This window comes from Monodelphis domestica, chromosome 7, assembly GCF_027887165.1.
Source record: "Monodelphis domestica isolate mMonDom1 chromosome 7, mMonDom1.pri, whole genome shotgun sequence".
NCBI lineage: Eukaryota > Metazoa > Chordata > Mammalia > Didelphimorphia > Didelphidae > Monodelphis > Monodelphis domestica.
The window spans coordinates 278,392,909-278,410,333 of NC_077233.1; the positions used below are offsets into that span (position 1 = coordinate 278,392,909).

At 41.9% G+C, this 17,425-nt stretch overlaps 1 long non-coding RNA gene across 2 annotated transcripts in view; it reads right to left on the reverse strand.

Annotated features, from left to right (window-relative positions):
* Nucleotides 1-1,999: 1,999 nt before the first annotated feature.
* Nucleotides 2,000-17,425, reverse strand: part of LOC103098076 (uncharacterized) — a 29,050-nt gene continuing 13,624 nt past the window's right edge. For both annotated transcript variants that reach the window (XR_008913386.1, XR_008913387.1), the window contains one exon: nt 2,000-2,145. This is a non-coding gene — a long non-coding RNA (uncharacterized LOC103098076). The remainder of the gene's footprint in view (nt 2,146-17,425) is intronic.

The following is a 17,425-nucleotide window of genomic DNA, read 5'->3' on the forward strand; positions in this document are numbered from 1 at the left end:
GGCTTTCTCTCTGGCTGTCTCCCATGCCTAGAATAATCTCTGCCCTCCTCTCTGACTGCTGACCTCCTACGGGCTCCCTTTAAGTCCCAACTAAAATGCCCCCTTTTACAGGAAAGCTTTCATAACTTTTCTTAATTCGAATGCTTTCCCTCTTTTAATCATTTACTATTTATCCTGTACATAAAGTTGGGTTTGCTTTTTTTTTTCTTTTTTTTAACCCTGACTTTCCATCTTAGAATCTATACTAAGTATGAATTCCACAGCAGAAGAGCAGTAAGGGCTAGGCAATGGGAGTGAAGTGACTTGCCCAGGATCACACAGCTAGGAAGTGTCTGAGACCAAATTAGAACCCAGGACCTACTGTCTCTGGACCTGGCTCTCAATTCTCTGAGCCACCCAGCTGCTCTGCCTCCACCATAATTTTTTGTATATATTTCCTTGTTTATTGTCTCTGCCATTAGTTCTTGAGCTTCGTAGAGGTTAGGGATTATCCTTTCCCCATTTTTATGCCCTCAATGCTTAACACAGTTGCTGGCACATAATAGGAGCTTAATAAATGTTTATTAACATTTCTTTGCAGGATAGAGCATCAGCAGTAACCCAAGATTTCTAGTTCATGGTTTTTCCTGTTAAATAGGATCAAATCAGTGGTTGGCAATGCTCCACAGATTAGCACAGCTATTTGGGTTAGTACAGCTATCACAGTTAAGTAAGTCAACGTTAAATGACTTACCCAGGGTCACACCACTAGGAAGTGTATGAGGTCAGATTTTAACTCTGATTCTCCAGACTCCAGGCCTAGCATTCTATTCACTGGGATTCCCCAGAACTGGATTTTCAACAAATATTTATGGGAGTTTTTTTGTTTGTTTATTTGCTTTCTTCAAAATTAGGACCTATATTCCAATGGAGCTGTAATTAGAGGCTCAGCTAGAGACACAATTCTAATGTCTTTGGCAGGAGGGCTTGAATACATTCACTACAGTCACTATAGTCTTCCTTTGTAGTGCCAGAAGGTTTTTGAGGGCTATGATCTTTCCCACTGATACCTTAATGGACCTCCAGTGCCACACTCTTCCCCTATGAGGTTCACAAAGTGTACAAACCCCTCAGAATTCTGAAAACTCAGAGAGTTTATCAGGATCTCTAGGTGGAAAAATAACCTTGGAATCAGGAGGACTTATCTTCATGAGTTCAAATCAGGCCTCAGACACTTCCTAGCTGTATGGGCAAATCATTTAACCTTGTTTACCTCAGTTTCCCTATCTGTCAAATGTGCTGGAGAAAGAAATGTCAAATCACTCTGATATCTTTGACAAGAAAACCCCAAATGGGGTTCCAAATAATAATAGAATAAATAGAATAACATATGTAGAATAGAATATATAGAAGAGGATAATAATGACAACACTGCCCATTAACTTTTGCAGTGCATTTCATGGTCCCTCTTTGGGCTCATTATGATTTATGGGGGTGAGAGGCAGCTAGATAGCTCAGTGGATAGGGAATCAGATCTAAAGATGAGAGGTCCTAGGTTCAAATCTGGAATCAGATACGTCCCAGCTGGGTGACCCTGGGCAAGTCACCTAACCCCCATTGCCTAGCCCTTACCACTCTTCTGCCTTGGAACCAATACCCAGTATTTATTCTGAGTCAGAAGGTGAGGGTTTAAGAAAAATAACAAGATTAACAGACTTTTTAATCTTCCTGATAGGGATCAGAGGGCATTCTAGGGCCATGCTTTTTTACCCAGGAATGGCGACCAAACAAGGTAGGAACAAAACCATTTTTTGTCTGCTTACTGTCCCCCATCCACATTTAATCTCCCGTCTCCTTGTCTTGGTATAAGCTGTCCTCCATGCTTAAAATGGCTTTTCTCTTCCCATCTGTCTTAGAGGTCTTGGCTCCCTTCCAGGCTCAGCTTTATTGGTACTTCTTCCTACTCTGAGATCTTTTTTTCCTAATTCTCTTAGCATGAAGTGTTCTCCTCATCCTGTAATCACTTTGTACATCATTTATATTATATTGCATGTACACATATGTACGGTTTATACATATTTTGTATTGGTTTATCTCTTCATGTCTTTCTTTCCAATTCCTCTTGAGGGTGGGGACCATTTGGTCTTTGTCTTTGATTTCCTGAGCCTAGATGGGAAAGAAAAATAGGAAGGATGAAGTACCTGTTATGGTCTGGGCACCCAGCAAAGTGTTTTATAAATATTACCTCATTTGATCCTCACAACAACTCCTGGTTCAGTTGTGCTCTGACTCTTCATGACTCCATTTGGGATTTTCTGGGCAAAGATACTAGAGTGGTTTGCCATTTCCCTCTTTCGCTCATTTTATAGATGAGGAAACTGAGGCAAACTCAGTTATGTGACTTGCCCAGGATCATAGAGCTAGTAAAAACTAAGGCTGGATTTGAACTCAGGTCCTAGTGCTCTACCATTGTGCCACCTAGCTAGCACTCCCAGTACCTAGAACAATTCTTATGCTTGTTCAATGGAATTGGAGTACATTGTACAGCCACAGATATCCATGCTGGAAAGCAGATGATCAGGGACACCTACTTTCCCTGTACGGGTCAGAAAAAAGTCTAGTACAATATGCATTCTGCACAGGGATCAGAAAAAAACATCAGCGGCAACAGTCTTCCCTAGAGTAATGCTGAAAATATTCTGGTGTCCAGAATACCCTATTAATATCCTATTTCTTGCCTTCTCAATGGGTGGGGCAGGAATGGGCAAAAGGAAGATAATTTGGAACAGAAAATGAAAAGTCCAATAAAAATGTTCCTACTAGAGTTCTTCCGGGCATTCTCGAGCCACACCTTTTTCCTAGAAGTGTTCAGAGGGATGTTCCACAGCCACAACTTTCCAGAGCTGAAGTCAAAGAGCATATGAACCTCCAACTTTTCCAATAAGGCCCAGGGAGAACTCCAACACCCTTTTTGAGAAGCACCCAAGAGTCCTCAAAGACCTCAGCTTTTCCTTCAGGGCCCCGGATCATGTTTCTAGGCTATGCCCTTCTCGAGGAGTGCTCAAAAACTCATTCAGACCGAGAGCAAGCATTTAGTCATCAGCTGGGTGGGATAACGGATAGTGTCAGCCCTGCTGTCAGGAAGATTCATGTTCATGAGTTCAAATCTGGCCTCAGAAATTTACTAGCTGTGTCACCCTGGACGAGTCGCTTCATCTTGTTTGCCTCAGTTTCCTCCTCTGTAAAATGAGCTGGAGAAGGAAATGGTAAACCACTCCAGTATCTTTGCCAAGAAAATTCCAAAGGGGGTCATGAAGAGCCTGACTGAACTGAACAGCAGCACATGCCAGATGCGATGCTAAGCCCTGGAGATACAAAGACAATAAAAAGCTTGATTGCTGCCCTGAACCTCCCATCCTAATGCTCAGACAGAATTCTAAGACCTGCCATTTCCCCATGAGGGAGGCGGGGGCATGACATCAGGCACGAGGACTCAGAGGCCATTCCTAAGGTGCCATCAAGCCTGGTCGCCACAGAGGGGATGGCCAGGGTACACAGCTTTCCCGAGGAGCCCCAGGGAGGGAGGGGAAGCCATCGCTTCTTTCAGCATTGCTCAGAGCACATCTGGCACTTTCACACCAGTGCCAGAGTCGTGCTCCTAATCTATAGATCCGATTGGGTCCTAATACTGCCTGCCCTGTTCTCCTGGACCAACACTCACACTCAAACCACTTCATGTTCACATCGGCATTCAAGGTCCTCTTTGCTATGACTCCAACCTACCCTTCCAGCCTCATCCCTCACTATTCCCCAGCACAAATCCCATATTCCGGCCGGTCGCCATTCTTTACTCTGCCTGCTTCTACATTCATAAATGTCAGCTGATGACTTCTCTCCCTTTGAGACCATGAAACTTCGCCCCATCTACCTCCCTTCGGTTTGTTCTCTCCCTCACACTCATGGGATTCCTCCTTACGTCTATCTGTGTTTTGTTGGGCTTTTGTTAGTCGGTCTTGTCTGACTATTTCATGGCAAAGATACTGCAAAGTGGTTTGCCATTTCCTTCTATGGGTCACTTTCCAGATGAGGAAACTGAGGCACCCTGAGAGTAAGGGTCTGAGGCTAGATTTGAACTCATGAAGATGAGTTTTCCTGATTTCAGGACGGGCACTCTATCTCCTGAGTCACCTAACTCCACAGGATGTCCACACACGTTGTCTAAATACAGTTTACTCTGGAATGTCCAGGAAAGAATGTGATTTCTGCCTTGAGGGGATCAGGAGAAGGGCTGCGACTTGGGGGCTTACTCCTTCCCTGCCTATCTCCAAGAAGGGTTTGGGCTTGGGAGTTATATCTGCCCTCTCAGATTAGAACTGTTTACTGGAACTCCAGGGAGACCAATATGGTTTAGAAGGAAAGCTGCCTGGATTACCCTTAGATTAGTTTTACTTTATTTTTTAAACCCTGACCTTCCGCCTTAGAATCAATACTCTGTATCAGTTCTAAGGCAGAAAAGTGGTAAGGGCTAGGCAATAGGGGTGAAGTGACTTGTCCAAGGTCACACAGCAAGGACGTGTCTGAGGCCAAATTTGAACCCAAGACCTCCCATCTCCAGGCCTGGCTCTCAATCCACTGAGTTACCCAGCTGTCCCCACCTCTTAGCTTATTTTTGACAATTTAGGTCCTTTCCTCCAAATGGTGGTAAAACAAAGAAACATTGGAAAAAAAGCAAATAGCAATTAAATCTATTTATCCAAACAAAGAATCAACAGAAATCAGAAAAGGCCAGATCTAAAATATACTAAAGGATATATAGGAATGGAGGCTTATAGGATGGAGTCAGGAGGATCTGGGTTCAAATTTGACTTCAGACCCTTCCTGGTTATGTTACTTTTGGGCAAGTCACTTAACCTCAATTGCATAACCTATGCATAACTTCTTCTGCCTTTCTTTCTGCCTTTGATTCCCAAACAGAAGGTATGGACACTTACTAGCTATGTAACCCTGGACAAGTCATTTATCTTCTCTAAGTTTTTTTTCATATACAAAATGAGGAAATTGTAAAAAAATAAATTAAAATGAAATAAAACAGAAGATAAGGGTTATTTTTTAAAAAGAATATATAGGAGTGAATGAGCTCTTTAGCTGGGAACAAGGTGAGTTTTCAGCTCCAACCAAGAGAAAGAGCCCAATCTCAGCCAAGAAGAATCATTCTAGCAAGTCTCTAGGGAGATAAACTAGGAATAAAAGACACGTTGAGTTGCCTGCTTCCCCAACAAGTCTGAACTTTTCTCTTGCTGGGTGTCTCTCTGAGAGAGATTCAACCCCAAAACCATGTCTCACCTGTGTCTCACACATGTCTCATCCTCTAAAAGGTCTGCTACCATCTCCTAGGGAGCTCTGCAGCGTTATATCAACCTCTTGTCTAATCAGGGGTCAATTCTCCTGCATACACAGGCACACAGAAATGCCAATCCCCCAGGCTTGGCAGCTTGGTTGCACGAGGGGGCAGTTTTTGCAAATGTCTTGTTTAATTGTTTTCAATGTTGTAAACGTGGCATTGAACAGTGTCTTTCACATGATAATTCTCTAGAAAACCAATGTTCGGTTTTTAAAAAAATGTAGACCCTTCCTTTCCTTCCATCTTAGAATCAACACTGTTTGTTGGTTCTAAGGCAGAAGAAGAAGTGAAGAACTCATTGAGATAATAAATAGTGAAATGAGTAGAACCAGGAGAACTTATATATATAGCCCCAGAACTAATGCTGGAAGAAATAAACTGTGAATATTACCTCTAAGGCAGAAAAAGGGTAAGGGCTAAGCAATGGGGGTTAAGTGACTTGCCCAGGATCACACAGTTAGGAAGCATCTGAGGTCAAATTTGAACCCAGGACCTCCAGACCCTGAGCCTGGCTCCCAACCCTCTGAGCCACCTAACTGCCCCCCACAGATTTTTTTTTTCAACAGAAAAGCAGCACAGGTCAGATCTAAGCCTTTGGGAGATCATTCCGGGGAGACATTTGGTTGTCCCCTAGACTTTACTATTGACAAATATGCGCAATAAAGACAGGTGGAGAACTCGAGACCTTGCTCTCCGTTTGGTTCCCTTTTTCTTTTTTCTTTTCAATTACATTTGTAACAATTAAAATTTTAGAGAGAAACTAATTTCTACCTGCCTCAGTTTCCCCTTAAAATTTTAACTGTTACAGTTTTCCCAAATTTTAATCTTACACATTTAAAACATAAATGTAACACTTTAAAGATCCCAGATCTAAATTGTAAATATTAATTTTAAATCAAGAAATCTGTTAAAAAACCCCAACTTCTTTCTCTTGGATTGTAAATATTAATTTTAAAGATCAAGAAATCTTCTGTCTAGTAAAAACCCCAACTTCTTTCTCTTGGATTGTAAATATTAATTTTAACTCAAGAAATCTTCTGTTAAAAAACCCCAACTTCTTTCTCTTGGAAGCAAATAATGCCATCTGAAGTTTTAAACTTGATTTTTGCTTCAGCCAAACTTAGACCCATCCAGTCCCGTTTTTCAGGACCGAAACGTCCTCTTTCCCAGCTCAAATCATTTGGCAGTAAATGCGGAGTGGATGGCAGAGAGCGGCTTGGATGCTGGGCCCAGACTTTAGGGAGGAACACGAGAGACCTAACCTTATCCCGGGGGCTCTCTGCCCCAGTTTTGGTTATCTAGGCGTGGTAGCTATGACTAAAGAGCTGTCAGCCTTATCTGGCAGTTTCTAATCTCAGCTCGAGCCTACCGAGCCTGAAAGGCTGTAGCCAGCCGGGATCGGGCACGGCCGAGATACTGTCAGACTCCGCAAGGAGCAACCCACCCACGAGACACCACGGCGGACCTAGGGGGAGCAGACTGATGACATCACCAGAGAGATCGCCCCGCGGCATTAGGGGTCCGAGCTTGCCGTACACACACATTTCCCAGGGTGGGCCCCTCCTAGGCGCTTTCTCTCTTCCCATTGGTGCGGCGGCTATTTGTGGGAGAGCCTGTTTTGTTTCTAGGAGGACTATTTCTTTAAGTGCCTGCAGCTGCCTGGGGGAAAAAGGAGACCCGGCTCGGCTCCGGAGTTACTGGTTTAAGTCTATCTGGACCTCCTGAGAACTTTGCGACGGAGGTAGTTAGTGGGAAAATGCGTTGTGTGTGAGGGAGAGACAGACAGTATTGCCAAAGCAATCATTCCAGAAGACCTCAACTTTTTTACCAGCCCTGAGCTTGAAAAAACAAAACAAAACTCCTACCGTCTATCTCATTTTTATTTAGTTATTTATTCGGTTACGATTGAAAAACTGTATGTAATGAATTGATTTGGAATATTTTCCCATGGTTATAGGATTCGTGTTCTACCTCCCCCCACCCCCAGCCAATGAGTAATTCCACTTTACTTTCTATCTTAGAATTTATACAAGTATCATTGCCGAGGTTGAAGAGCAGCGAGGGCTAGGCAATAGGAGCTAAATGACTTGTCCAGGGTCACACAGCTAGAAAGTATCTGGGACCTCCTGACTAGACCTGGCACTTGATCCACTGTCCCACCAGCCTTATCAAGCTTTAAGTGGGCTCGCTAGCTATCAAATGAATGAAATGAGCATTTTTTTCTTCTTTCTTGCTTCTTTAGGTTCCCTTTTCGTTTTAGTTATATTTTAAAAATAAATGTATAATTTAAAATTCTGGATCTAAAATTTAAATTTTGATTTAAAATCAAGAAATCTTCTGTTAGTAGAAACACCGAGGAAAAACAACTGCTTGATCACATGGGTTGATGAGGATATGATTGGGGATGTAGACTCTAAATGAACATCCTAATGCAAACATCAACAACATGGAAATAGGTTCTGATCAAGGACACACATAAAACCCAGTGGAATTGCATGTCAGCTTCGGGAAAGGTGGGGGGAGGGAAATAATGTGATTCTTGTAACCAAGGACTAATGTTCTAAATTGACTAAATAAATAAATATAAATTCAATTTTAAAAATCTTCTGTTAAATGAATATTGGTCAAACACACTAATACATTGTGGCACAATTGAATGTAATGGACTTCTCTACTTAGCAGCAATGCAATGATCCAAGACAATTCTGGGGGACTTATGAGAAAGACCAATATCAACATCCAGATAAAGAACTGTGTGAGTAGAAACAGAAGAAAAACACATGATTGATCAAATGGTTTAATGGGGATATGATTGTGGATGTTGGCTTTGAATTGTGAACTTGGAAATTACTCCACCCTAATTAGACATACTTTAGGGGAAAATAAAGTTGTAAACTACTGATTGAACAATGAAGGTACTTAACTCATACCTTATAGTGAAGTTAAAACTTAAGCTAAATCTATTTTTATATCTAATACGAAAGGGTGTTAAGTACCTATAAAGGTAAAATTAATCACAAAGAGGTCAAGTAACTCACAAAAGGTAATCTTAACAAAGAAGTGTGAAGTACCTCAGAAGATATAATCTAAGCAGAGAAGGTGAGAACTAAAGAGTGGACAGTCCTGGAGAAAATCTAATCAAAGCAGGTGAGAACTAAAGAATAGGCAGTCCTGGGAAAAAACGTCTACTGTGAGTGGTAGACATGAAGATTTAGGGTAGGTGACATAAGAGAAAATTTCTTTAAAAGGAGGCTAAAAAGTCAGTTCAGGCAATTGAATTTAGTTCAGATTGAATTCAGTTCAGAGTGCAATTAGATTCAGAGTTCAGTTCAGTAAGGACTGGACTCCCTTTCTCCCTTTCTCTTAGGCTCAGGGAGGCCACTTTGGCCAAGGCCTGTAACTACTGCCTGACTCAGCCTGAGCCAGAGCAGTTTGAATTAATTCTTCTCTCTCTCTCTCTCTCTCTCTCTCTCTCTCTCTCTCTCTCTCTCTCTCTCTCTCTCTCTCTCTCTCTCTCTCTCTCTCTCTTCCTTAATTCCTTCTCTCTATATTAATTAAAATCACCATAATTCCCAGCTGACTTGGGTATTTTATTATTTGGGAATTTTCCCTGGCAACCAATTATTTAGATTTCAAGTCACAAAGCTAAAATCATCTTTGCAGAATGATCACTCTATTGCAGATATTAATGATATGGAAATAGGTTTTGAATAATGATACATGTAAAACCCAATGGAATTGCTTGTTGGCTCCAGGATGAGGGAGGAAGGGAGGGAAAGACCATGAATCATGTAACCATGGAAAAATATTATAAATTAATTAATCAATAAAAATTTTTTTAATTTAAAAAGAAATTTTAAAATCTGTTAAGAAAACAAACTTCTTTCTCTTTGAAGCAAATAATCATCTTCAGTTTTAAACTTTTAAACTTTATTTTTGCTTCATCCAAACTTAGACCGCAATCCCTTGCAATTTTTAGGACTAAAACATCATCTTTCTCAGCTCAAAATCATTTGCTGCTAAATCCATAGGGAATTATTAGTTGCCAGAGTGAAGTAGGGGAATTACCATTCCCAAGGCTAGACATAATGGGAGAGACCTCTCAGGTGGGTTCTAGTTGTAATGACACTCCCAAAGTCGATTTTTCTGGAACTGTCTCTTCCCTGGTGGAGATGAACCCCCTGCCCCTAGTGAAATAGAGGGTGGAGTTGGCCGGAAAGAGCCTTCACTCTCTTTAGTCTTCTTTGAATCTCTTCAAAAGTCAAGGCACTACAGGTACTTCTGGCTTCCATTTACAAGAATAGAGATCAAAGAGGCCAACCCCACTGCTGACTGCTGAAGGAAAAGACTCTGGGAAGATATGAAAAGAGAGAGTAGTCTCCATTATGTCCCTCTTCTCGACTTGCTATTCTAGAAGCCTTGGGAGTTTTCCCTTGGGTGAGATCCAGGGCTATCTTTCTTGGCTGGGCTAAATTATGTGGCTCCCAATGGGAGAGCTCTTTCACTTTGTGTGGCGTGGTACATATTCTCTTATGTACACTTTCTCTGTTTCTGTCTTGCTATCGATGTGGATAAATGGGTTTCTTTGCTATGTATTATGCGTGTTTCTTGGTGGGAAAAGGGGCAAATCTCGAAAGGTTTTGCTTCTCCTCAATAATGAAACAACTGTCAGAAGTTAGATTGAACCCGATCACTAGATGGATAGATGATTACTAGACTAATAATTTTAAGAGAGCAGATAGATATAGTTCTAGTTTCATAATCTCTATCTCTCTATCTCTCTCTCTCCCTCCCTCTCTCTCTCTCTCTCTCTGTCTCTCTCTCTCCCTCCCTCTCTCTCTCTCTCTCTGTCTGTCTCTCTTTCTCCCTCCCTCTCTCTCTCTCTCTCTCTTTCTCCCTCCCTCTCCCTCTCTCTCTCTCTCTCTCTTTCTCTCTCTCTCTCTGGGGAGAGTAGAGCCTCTGGCCCTATTTTCCACCCTAGCAAGAATTAAAGTTTACCTTAGAAAAGTTATGGGTGGGGGAGGGAGATTGGAACAGTGAGGTGGCTCAGTGGAGGGAAGGCCAGGCTGGGAAACAGGAGAACCCAGGTTCAAATATGGCTTCAGATACTTCCTAGCTCTGTGATTCTGAGCAAGTCACTTAATCCTCAATTGCCTAGCACTTACCACTCTTTTTTATGGTAAAGATATTTTATCAATTACATGTAATAAATTTCCACATAAGTTTTCCAAAGTTATATGATCCAGATTTTGTCTCCCTCCCATCCCCACCCCTTCCTGGAATATTGCAAGCAATATGATATGGGTTATACATGTATTATCATATAAAACATATTTCCATGTTGTTTATTTTTGTAAGAGGATAATCATATAAAATCCAAACTAGGAAATAAAAACTCAAATAAACTAAAGTGAAAAATCATATACTTTGACTTCAACAGTTCTTTCTTTAGAGGTTGAAAGTATTAATAAATTCATAAGTCCCTCAGAATCCTTACCACTCTTACTTTGGGAGAAAGTGGGAGAAAGAAAGGAAGGAAGAAAAAGCTAGAGAGAGAGAGAGGAAGGAAGGAAAGAAGGAAGGAAGGAAAGAAGGAAGGAAGGAAGGAAGGAAGGAAGGAAGGAAGGAAGGAAGGAAGGAAGGAAGGAAGGAAGGAAGGAAGGAAGGAAGGAAGGAAGGAAGGAAGAAAGAGAGAGAGAAAGGGAGGGAGGAAGAAAAGGAAAAAAGAAAGAAAGAAGGAAGGAAAGAAAAAAAGTGGTGGGGAGAAAAGAGACTTGACATATCTGTTCTGCCTCCCTTTCAGCCACTCAATGATATCCCCATGCTACATGTGGGGGAACAGATCCTCACAACACATAAGGCTTTTGTTACATATCAGGCCTTGCTGCATAGTGATTACCAAACCAACACAACTCAATTCAATAAGCCTATAATGTTCTGCTTGCAAGTACTTAGACCTGTGCAAAATTGTCCTTGAAAATAGCACAGAAAAAGACTCATTTTTGCCCTAAAGGAGCTTACAATAAACCTGGGGAAACAAGATTAACCCATGGGAACAACCAGAGGTCCAAGACAAGACAGGATGTTCAGGAGGGATCAGCACCTCAAGTGTGAGGGCTTGCCAAACCCTTTTCAGGGCTGCTCATCTACCTTTGATGTTCACCTGACACCCATCTGTGGCTCCAAGAAACTCGAGCATGCTCAGTGACCACATCCGCCATAGCATTGTCTTAGCAGACAGCTAAACCATGTTGAGGGTAACCAACAGACCTCAAAACTGTTGGTGAATTAAGGGAATATCTACCCCCAAGCATGTGAAGACTATACTGGGTAAAATGGACAAATGAGAACAATTAAACAGCCATGAAGGTGGCCAACGTAGGTGCTGTGGGAATGCTTAGAGCTTGGTCAGACATGGAAGACAGTACGGTTATCCACTTCATCCTGGCCATCACTAATTTTCTTGACTTTTGTTTTTCTGTTGGACTTGGAGGACTTGGATGATTCTGGAAGAGAGCAAGGCTGACGACTTCGTAAAGGTCTGCCTCACTTAAATCCAATTCACTATCAAGTCAAGAGGTCACCCTTTCCCTAGATGTATGACTCTGGGTAAGTCACTTGACCCCCATTGCCTAGCCCTTACTGCTCTACTACCTTGGAGCTAATACACAGTATTGATTCTAAGACAGAAGGTAAGGGTTTAAAAATAAAATAAAATAAAAGTCCATCACCCCTTGATGTCATTAGTTCTCTTTGGAAAAGACAAACAACCCATTCTAAAAATGAAAATTCTGGGGGAAAAAAGAGAGCATTGTGGACTAAAACAGGCAAAGAGTCAAATGAACACCAATTTGAATGACAACGTTAAACATCTGCTTACATATTGCTTTGGGGTTTTGTAGAAGGATGTTTTCCTCACAATATTTCTGTGAGGTAATAGTAATTCTAACCACATTCAGAACAGCTAGGTGGCACAGTAGATAGAGAATTGGTCTTGGAATCAGAAAGACTCATCTTCCTAAGTTCAAATCTGACCTTAGACACTTACTAGCTGGGTTTACTAGCTGCTTCAGTGACTTCATCTGTAAAATGGGCTGAAGAAGGAAATGGCAAACCACTCTAGTGTCTTTGCCAAGAAAACTCCAAATGGGGTCATGACTGACCAGCATTGCTACAATCTAGCACCCAAGCCTGGCAGATAAATGTTGAATCCAGTTAAATTGAATTGTACGTGAAGAGAGGATGGATTGGTGAGTTGTGAGTCCTCAGAGCTTCACTTCCTGCCCTGCCCTTCCCTACCTCCCTCCACTCAGCCCCAGTGTTTACAGGGGTTATCTTCTGGGTTGTGTTGCTGACTCACCTATTGACTAAGGCAATTTAGGTCAAATCTGTTTTTTCTGTGTTAGCGTCCTCCGGCAAAGAGACTATATTTCTGGTCAGCTGGTCACCCAGATAGCACTTGAACTATCTTCCTGAATGAAATTCAGTTAGTCCCTCCAGGCAGCAGTAGTTGTGGAATGCCTACTGTGTGCTTTCTGCGGGCATTTGACACTCTTTGACAAATGGACGGTCTACTTGAGAAAGAACCTGACTATGACCTTTCTAAAGTCCTGCTGGTAATCAGCATTCAGTGTTCTGGAATGCAGGAGGATGTAGGGGTGGGGGTGACCTTTATCTGATTTGGTTTAAACAGTGGCTTTTGTTCTCTGTGTTCAGCTAGTTGGGACATTCCCCCCTCTCCTACTCTGTCTAAGTGACAGAAAATTTGATGCATTCAGTAAGAAGAAACCTATTCTTATGATCCTTTAATATTTAACCCATTTATACAGCACCTACTATGTGCCAGGCACTGTCCTAAGCCCTTTTAAAATAAATAATATTTCATTTTATTCTTGTAACAACCCTGGCAAGGTAGATGCCCTTATTATCTTTATTTTACAATTGAGGAAACTGAGGCTAATTTGATTTGCCCAGGATCACATGGTAAATCTCCAAAGTTGGATTTAAATCCAGGTTTTCCTTATTGTTGTTCAGTCCTATATGACTCTTCATAACCCCATTTGGGGTTTTCTTGGCAAAGACATTAGAGTGGTTTGCTATTTCCTTCTCCAATTCGTTTTACAGATGAGGAAACGAGGCAAACAGGGTGAAAGCAACTTGCCCAGGATCACATAGCTATTAAGTGTCTGAGTCCAGATTTGAATCCAGGATCTCCAGATTCTATATCTGGCTCTCTATTCACTGAGCCACCAACCTGCCCCACATGGTAAACATTTAATAAATGTTCGATCATACCTGCCTAATTATTGTCATCTTTTGGGCTGACTGAGTCCATTTTTAGGAAGTTCAGAAAGCTTTACCTTTCATTTATCTCTGTCCCAAAGCTGGGAGAGGAGAGAAGGAGATCATGAATAAAAAGGTTTTTCTCCCACCCAAGGATATATATTTCGGGGCATCTGGGGGGCCCAGTGGATTGAGAGCCAGGCTTAGAGATGGGAGGTCCTCCGTTCAAATTTGACCTCAGACACTTCCTAGTTGTGTGACCCTGTACAAGTCACTTAACCCCCAATGCCTTTCCCTTCCTTCTCTTTTGTCTTGGAACCAATACAATACAATAAGATGGAAGGTAAGAGTTTAAAAAAAAGTATATATCCTACTCCAGTGATGATGAACCTTTTAGAGATGGAGTACCAGGTCCTGCCCCACCCCAGACCAAGTGCCATGTTGACTCCACCCACCCAGAGACCATGTGCCTGTCTCTTCCTTACCCACATAGGGGAGGGATAAAGCACTCTCTTTGAGTTGCTGGGCAGAAGGGTGGGTGATATGAAAAAATGTCATCAGGCACTGTGGAAAGGGGGAGGGGAGCAGCTCCACCCAAGTCCCTCTGCCTTTCTAGTAATGAACTCGGGGGTGGGGGTGGGGAGGCTGTGTACCCATTGAGAGCACTCTGTGTGCCATCTTTGGCACCCATGCCATAGGTTCTCCATCACTGTCCTGCTCTGTTGCACTTCAGTTCCTCCTCTGAATAGGGAAAACTCAAAAAGATAAAGTCTGAGTCGCCTTCTTGTTTTTACAAAGATAATTCCTCTGACAAGAATCTGTCCTTCGGAGTCCCACTTAGCCAATCATATTAAAGATATCCTTAGTCACTGAAAAATGGGCCGCTAAGTGGTGACGTGGATAGAGCAATCAGCCTGGAATTGGGAAGAATCAACTTTGTGAGTTCAAATATGGCCCCAGACATTTACTAGTTGTGTAACCCTGGGCAAGTCCATTAATGCTGCTTGCCTCAGTTTCCTCATTTGTAAAATGAGCTGAAAAAGGAAACAGTAAACCACTCTAGGATCTTTGCCAAGAAAAACCTAAATGGGATCACAAAAAGTCAGAGGTAACAAAAGCGATTCAACAACAGTCACTGAAAAGTAATCAGCAATTGCCTGGATTTTCTAAACAAGGCACCAATAATGCTTAAACTATGTAAGAGTAGGGATATGCTCCAATTTGTCCAAGGAAATTCTGATCAATCTCCCTCCCATCCATACGGTGTTCTTGTTCTCTTACTCTCTGGGTCAGTCAATCTGTCCAAGAGGGAAACAGGGAATTTGCCTGTTAAGGAGAACCTGCACCTCATACTTTTTAGTTCAACAATATTCAGGGGGCAGCTGGGTGACTCAGCAGATAGAGAGCCAGACCCAGAGATGGGAGGTCTTGGGTTCAATTTGACCTCAGACATTTCTTATCCGTGTGAGCCTGACCAAGTCACCTAACTTCCTAGTCCTCATCGCTCTTCTAGAATATATAGCATTGGTTCTTTTCTTTTTTTTCTTTCCTTTCCTTTCCTTTCCTTTCCTTTCCTTTCCTTTCCTTTCCTTTCCTTTCCTTTCCTTTCCTTTCCTTTCCTTTCCTTTCCTTTCCTTTCCTTTCCTTTCCTTTCCTTTCCTTTCCTTTCCTTTCCTTTCCTTTCCTTTCCTTTCCTTTCCTTTCCTTTCCTTTCCTTTCCTTTCCTTTCCCCTCTCTTTCTGTCCTAAAATTAATTTTATGTATTGGTCCCAAGGCAGGAGAATTGTAAGGGCTAGGCAATAGGGGTTAAGTGATTTGTCCAGGCTTATATAGATAGGAAGGGTTTGAGGCTAGATTTGAACCCAGGATCTTCCATCTCTGGGCCTGGCTCTCAATCCACTGAGTCGCCTAGCTGTCCCCTACATACTGCTTCTAAGATAGAAGGTAAGGGTTATAAATAAATAAATGAATATATGCATATATATGTATGTATATATATATATATATATATATATATATATATATATTCAAAAAACACTTCAATGAATTCACAGAGAAAAGAGATGATGAGATCCAGAAAAGAAACTCAGGAGTAGGGTCCATGGTTTCTGAGCAGAAAACATATTTAAAGGCAGAAAAAAGGAGGGTGCTAGGTGGATTGAGCACCAAGCCTAGAGACAGAAGGTCCTGGGTTCAAATGTGGCCTCAGCTGTGTGACCCTGGGCAAGTCATTTCGCCCCCATTGCCTATCCCTTATCACTTGTCTGTCTTGGAACCAACACGCAGTATTAATTCTAAGATGGAAGGTGAGGGTTTTAAAGGCAGAAGAAAACCAGAGGCCATGAGAACATGTGGTCATAAACAGGGATTGAGACAGATCCAAGTGAGAAGCAAAAGACCCTAAAAAACCAACCCGAGATCATTTTTCTTTACATTTAATTTAAATTTTATTTTTTTTCAATGACATGTCAAGAAACATTTTTAATGTTTTTTTTTCCTTAAATTTTGAGTTCCTCTTATTATCCCTGTATCACAGATGAAGAAACTGAGACAAACAGTCTCATAGTTATTCATTGTCTAAGGCTGGATTTGATCTCGGGTCTTCCCAATTCCAGGCGCCATACTCTTATCCACTACACCATCCAGATGCCCCAGATTCTCATGAGTTGCACATCGACGACTGGAAGCATGCTGAAAGGTGCTGAGGACTGAGAAACAGTTCCTTTACCCTGACTGCCCAGCAGTTGAGAGACAGTTTCTCCACCCCTTGTAAGTTTTCCCTGTGAGGTTTTAATCCATTTTCCCCAGTGGTGCAGGTGGACATGGAATCAGGAAGACCTGAGTTCAAATCTAGCCTCAGACACTTCCACATTGGATAAGATAGAGAATCTTATTTTCCTCAACTGTAAAATGTGGATAATAATAGCGAACACCTCCCGGAGTTGCTGCGTGAGAGTTCTATGAGATAATATTTGTGCCTGGCATGTAGAAGAAGCTATAGAAATTGCTTATTCTCTTTCCATTCCTTGTCCAAAGTGTATTATGAAATTGTCCTTCTTCTGTCACACCTATAATGGGTGCAGAGAATGTTTCGACAACTCGATTCCCTCCTTTGTTATTTACGTTGATTTATGTCTCAATTAAAAGTTTTGCCATTAGATCGGTGAGTTATGTGGGCTGCAATAGCAATGGAGGCACAGGCTAAGAGTTGCATCATTGATTGCACAAAAGAAGTCACCCGCGACCTGGGCATCGTGAGGAATGTACCCCCAACGAGTGTGTTAGAAAGGAACAAAACAAAGCACGTGAGGTCTCAAGGGAGAGACCTTTCCTGACTGCAGGGATCAAAAAAACGGACGAAGGCATGGAGGAAGGAATGTTCTAGGTGTGTTCAGGAAGCAAAGAAGAGTTTAGTTTGATGAGTGAGGAAGACTATAAAATGGAAAAGGAAAGGTGAGCTGGTACAGATTGTGGAGGACCTTGATAAGCAAAAAACTTAGAAGGATAAGCACTAGGGAGCTACGAAGGGTGTCTGAGCAGAGGAGTAACATCAGAATGATGCATAAGAAAGATTTCTTTGACAATAGCATAGAGGATGGATGGATGGAAGGCACAGCCAGTGTGGGAATTTGTTTTATGTGGCTATGCATGTTTGGTTTTGGCTTTTTGACGCCCTTCTCTTCTGCCTTAGAATCAATACTAAGGATCAGTTCCAAGACAGAAGAATAGCAAGAACTAGGCGATAGAGGTTAAGTGATTTGC